Here is a 5,820-nt window from a genome sequence, read left to right as displayed (position 1 = left end):
AGTCATTTGTGTAGAGGGAGAAGAGCAGTGGGGAGAGAACGCAGCCCTGAGGAGCTCCGGTGCTGATGGTGCGGGTTATGGATGTGAGTTTTCCCAACCTCACAAGCTGCTGCCTGTCTGTCAGGAAGCTGGTGATCCACTGACAGATGGAGGTGGGTACAGAGAGCTGGTTCAGTTTATTCTGAAGGGTGTCCGGGATGATGGTGTTGAAAGTGGAGCTGAAGTCCACAAACAAGATCCTTGCATAAGTCCCTGGTTTGTCCAGATGTTGGAGGATGTTGTGCAATCCCATATTGACTGCATCATCCACAGACCTGTTTGCTTGGTAAACAAACTGTAGGGGGTCCAGCAAGGCTCCAGTAATGTCCTTCAGGTGGGCCAACACCAGTCTCTCAAATGACTTCATCACCACAGACGTTAAAGCAACAGGTCTGTAGTTATGTGATTTTTGGTTTCTTGGGTACAGGGATGATGGTGGAACATTTGAAGCAGGAAGGGACTTCACACAGCTCCAGGGATCTGTGATAGCTGGACAGCGCAGGCTGGAGAGACACCGTCTGGGCAGTGCTGGACAAAATTATTAGAACACTAGTATTTTCACCAGCTAAAAAAATGGTTTTAAGTCAGTGATTTCTATCTTTTTCTGTAGTCAGTAGGAAATGTCAGTTTACATTTCCAAACATTCATTTTGCCATTAATTGTAATAATCTTGTGAGATTTTTGTTTGCACAAGGAGTCTGACAACAGCCAGTGCTCCACACAGAGATCTGATCTCATCATCATCCAGTCTGTCTGGAATGACATGAAGAAACTGAACAAACTTAGACAGACTAAATCAAGAGGAAATGTGGCAATGTCTCAAAGATGCTTCAATAAACCTACCTGCAAAGCTTCAGTACTGGTAAAAGTTTTAGGCACTTGTGTAAAAATGCTGTAAAATGAGGATGCTGTCAAATATAGATTTTCTTAACTTCTATTAACTAAATGAAATAAACATTTGGTGTGACCATCCTTTGTGTTTAAAGCAGATTTTGTCCTAGGTGTACTTGCGCATAGTCTTTCAGGTAGCTTTGCAGGTAGGTCTCTTGAAGCATCTTGGAGACCACAGTTCAGTTCATTGCCACAGTTCTTCTGGATTTAGTCTGTCTATGAAATTTAGCACAGGTGTTTGTCTCTTTACCCTGAGACGAAAGGAAGATATTACAGTCGCTACCACTGTCACCCCTCCCCTTGCCTAAAATGAAGGACTTACATCCATCCCTCCTACTCAAAATGTGTCCACACATTCCCAAATACCTCACATTCTGTAACGCAGAGGCAACAGGCCCTTTGTGGACCGCGTGGACCACCTCAAATACTCGGTCTGTGAAACCGATGAGCTAGAGGGACCTTCCCTTGATGCAGTCTGTAATGTCTCTTCAACAATGTCCATATTATGTCCTCCATCCCTCTGTATGGGTGCTGGTGGCCCTGTAAGAAAGCCCCACCCCCAAGGATACATATGGCAATTACTGTTCACAGGATTGACATTAGAATCAGAAGGTAAAACCTCAACACTTTTCCCTTCTAAGGTCAAGGCTGTATCAAATTTACATGGGCTTAACATATTGCGATGCAACACCCTCTTCTCACCATCAACCCCTTCCTTCTTAACAACATAAACAGGTATATCGAGATTAGGTTGTGACATGACAACATACACATTCCGTTCCCATTTATCATCCAATTTGCCCTGTCCCTGGCCCTCTTATTTAGGACCATGATTCTCTGCCCCATCAACAAAGGTTCCCCCTTAACTTTACGGGTGATGCACCCAGCTGTCAACTGTCCCCAAAAATCCATCTCCCCGGCCCAGCATGATGTCAATGGGCAATTTTGCATGACAGCTAGACAATTAAACAATACGGGGTATAGCCTGTAGAAGGGTGAGGGGTGTTATTGTAGGCCTGTACCAATTCTGTCACATTATGGTCCCAATCCTCTTTCTGATCATCCTTTAAAGTGCCCAGCATACTCAACAGTGTCCGATTAAAACTTTCACATTGTCCATTTCCTGCTGGGTTGATAGGGAGTCGTATGAGACTTACTGATATTATACAAGGAGCATAGCTCTTTAATGACCCTTGATTCAAAATTTGGGCCCTGGTCAGAGTGCAACTGATCAAGCCCCCAAATGACTGTATAAAGTGTTTCCACAACACCCTTGCAGTAATCACAGCAGTCTGGTCCGCAGTGGGCACTGCAACAGCATAACAAGTGAAGTGGTCCATCATAACTAAGATATTACACATCATGCTGCGTGCAGTCTCCAGTGACAAAAAATCAACAGAAAGAATCTGAAGAGGGTATTCTGATTGTATAGATGCAAGAGGGGCACTCACTTTATTTGCAGGAGTCTTGTGCAGGTTGCACTGTCAACGCACTGAAGGCACCATGTAACAAAGTTCATAGTCACGGGAAGGAGGAGACGGGAACCGGCGAACATTCAAACACCACTTCTTCACTCCTCGTGCCAGCCCTGGCCAAAAGAAATGTAGACGGGTCAAGCCCAGAGTCTTTTCCGCCCCCAGGTGTCATGCGTAGTAATGCACCCATTCCAGGACTTGCGTCTGCAGACACTGAGGCACCACTATTTGTTTCCATTTGTCAAATGTCTTTGGATCACATACCTCCCTGCACAGCAGTCCCTGATCCACACAGAGGTGGGCCCACTGTCGCAACAACACTTGGGTAGACCGATCTTCCACTGCTCACTCTCTTAGAGAGGGCCCTCTCCCTCTGTCCATATAGATCCACAGTCATGATACCGCTGGATCAGTCCGCTGTGCCCTCTTCCAGTTGGCTAGCAGACTGAGGCCAACTCAGTCTCTTTGATCTGTATGTACCACTGTCTCAAACTTGTGACCCTCCTCCAGGTCCTCAGTAACTGGAACAAAGGCATGGACACAGGCACGGACGACTTCAGATGTGACACATCCGACCTCACCACATGGGACTGCCCCATTCTCTGTGGGCCCGGCAGAAGTCTCACTCACAGGCCACCTGGAGAGGGCATCAGCATTTCTGCACCCAGATTTGCTGTATTCAGATGAAGATTATTATCTGTTAAAACAGTAAAGGGAGACACAACAAGATATTCCCTAAACTTTTCCACTATAGCCCATTTTAAAGCCAGAAGTTCCAGTTTGAATGAGCTGTAATTTTTATTGTTCCTTTCCATTGGTTGGAGACTTCTACTTGCGTAGGAAATTACTCTCTCCTTCCCCTCTTGGACCTGAGCCAATACTGCTCCCAACCCTGTCTGGCTGGCATCAGTGTACAAAAAAATGGCAACTCAAAATCAGCATATGCCAATATAGGTGCTTGTCGGAGACTCTCCTTTGATTTATTAAATGCAATGTCCTGTGCCTCTCCCCATGCCCAACCATCTGTTTTTCCTGTGGGCGGTCGAGTACGCCGCTTTGATGTCCCCACACAACATCGAGTTCAGTGGTGCTGCAATAAAACTCATTCTGATTCTGATCTGGGTAAAGTCTTTTAAAAAACATCTATAGTATCCTACTAGGCCCAAAAAAGCATGCAACGGAGTAATATTTTGAGGGTTTACCCAGGCCTCCACGGCCCACACATCTGAAATAAAAAAGTAAGCATGCTGTTTACACAAACTACATTATTAACATTATTGTGATGTTCACTGATACTAGTACTAATTTATCGAACCAAAGAACACAATTACCACATAGCAAACATATTTTACCATGCAGTAAATAAATCAAATGAAAGTAACATCTGAGAAAATGGTGAATGCACACTTACTCTAAGATTCTGAACGGAGTAGAAAACTGAACAAGCGTCCCCTTCCTGTGAGAGATGCAGGTGAATGCAAGAGTGGTGTATTCCCCACAGTACCTTAGTATAGTATGCATACTTCATGAGAAAACAAAATGCCAATTCTTACATTTTAACACTATCAACCACAAATAATATTACCACATATTCTAGGAATAATAAAATTGCACTTACTCAGTAGGATTTTCCAGCTAACTCAAAACTGAACGACACGCGCGTGCCTTTTTTGTGCAAGATGCCGGTGATGCCGCCACAGTCCCAAACAAAAATTTTAACCGTTTCAAACATTTCAGCGTCATTACTCCATAAGATACGGGTATAACACATTAAAAATATTTACACCAGAGCAGATATTCATGAACAGAAGCTTAGTTACATTCATAAACACAAGCATGCTTTGTATGTAGGCCTATACAATCAAAAAACTATAGATATAAACATATATGGCTATATTCGTGAACAGAGAATATCCTATCACAGTAAAGTTTTGACTAATCATTCTTACTGACATTAGGCTAGTAACATTATAACTCATATTATGAGTTATACGATACCACATCCTGGCATCATGACATTTAGATGCTGTGAATGAAACTTCATAATGTTTCACTTGATTATACATTTAGTCAGGAATTATAGTTTGGAAAAAGTCTATCTAGTAAAATGTGTACAAGTTATGTGAAAACTAATACAAGTAGATTTATAAAAAAAAAGACTTACTCGTGTTTATGATCACTGCTGGATCAAGTCGCTGCATTGTTTTTTCCTGAGGCAATCCAAAGCTTCTTGAGGTGAATTCTGTCTTATTCCTCTATCCTATCATATCTATAGCGTGCTCCGTGAAAGACTGGACATCGCGTTGTTTTCATATGGATTACTTTATCACAGAATATTTGCTTTTCGATAAGATTTGCTTAGTTTAAAAGTAGACATGTTAAGCTTTCTATAGATATATCTCTCATGTCTCTTTGTTGAGTATTTGCGGAGTTAGTTCATTTTAATAACGCGTCTCTAAATAACGATCACGCAGACCAAGGCGGCAGACAGCACACCCTGTTTGTTTTCTTTATTTTATAAATGCACAAAGTTTTGTTGTTATTATGTGTGTATACAAATAAAAGTAGACCATTTACAGATTCGATTGATGTGTTGCTCTTATCCGGAAGATCAAAACTGAAAGTGTAATTTAAGTTCTTTTCGGTGCTATCAGGAGAAGATGCCAGAAAATAAGTGTAGGGATTTCATACAATTGCTGCTTGGTGTTCTCCTAGGCTGAATTTAAAACCACTCGTTAAACGAGTTAGGACTTTGAAAACTTCATGCAACTCCGTCAACTCATTTCCTTGAATCTTTGTGTGTATGTGTATGTTTTAGTTAGGTTTTTATGTAATCTAGATTAGCCAATAAAATTCATGTTTCATTTATAGAGAAGAATGTCTTGGCTCATATAATTTTGTGTCAATTCTATTGCCAAATGATCCTTGCTTGCTACCTTAACTCGTAGCCTACTTATAATAATTACCTCTGTTAAGAGCGTACAAATAATCTTGATTGTGTTGACTGTGGCCAGGAAAACACATATTAAATTTGTTAAAAGATACCAAGAATCACTGGCTCGCTGGACGACCTTGATTTGAAGTAAAACTAACAAATTTGGAATGGTTGGATCAGGTGGACTTGGGACATTCAGACCCGAGTTCTAGCAAAACCTGAATAAATTAATAATCATCAATTCCCTATAATTACAAATTAATAATGAATAAATAAATGATAATGTCATTTACATAAGTATCCGCATTTGTTGACCCCAATGGGTTAAACCGAAGTCTAAATCTAAGATGGCTGTACTTGTGTCCTTTGTGTGTTTTGTTCTTTTTTTTCTTTTTATTGGTATTTATGCTGTCATCCAACATTTGTAATGTTATTTAAAAAAAAAAATATATATATATATATACAGTGGGTACGGAAAGT

General features: G+C 41.2%; 1 long non-coding RNA gene across 1 annotated transcript in view; it reads left to right on the top strand.

The window, feature by feature from the left end:
* LOC107569688 (uncharacterized) overlaps positions 1–3,484 on the top strand; it is an 11,835-nt gene extending 8,351 nt beyond the window's left edge. Inside the window, exon 3 of the long non-coding RNA XR_001606932.1 lies at positions 2,916–3,484. This is a non-coding gene — a long non-coding RNA (uncharacterized lncRNA). The remainder of the gene's footprint in view (positions 1–2,915) is intronic.
* Positions 3,485–5,820: the final 2,336 nt, after the last annotated feature.

This window comes from Sinocyclocheilus grahami, unplaced genomic scaffold, assembly GCF_001515645.1.
Source record: "Sinocyclocheilus grahami isolate Dianchi unplaced genomic scaffold, SAMN03320097.WGS_v1.1 scaffold1373.1, whole genome shotgun sequence".
Taxonomy (NCBI): domain Eukaryota; kingdom Metazoa; phylum Chordata; class Actinopteri; order Cypriniformes; family Cyprinidae; genus Sinocyclocheilus; species Sinocyclocheilus grahami.
The sequence above is the reverse complement of the archived record's forward strand: the minus strand, read 5'-3'. Positions and strand labels throughout refer to the sequence as shown.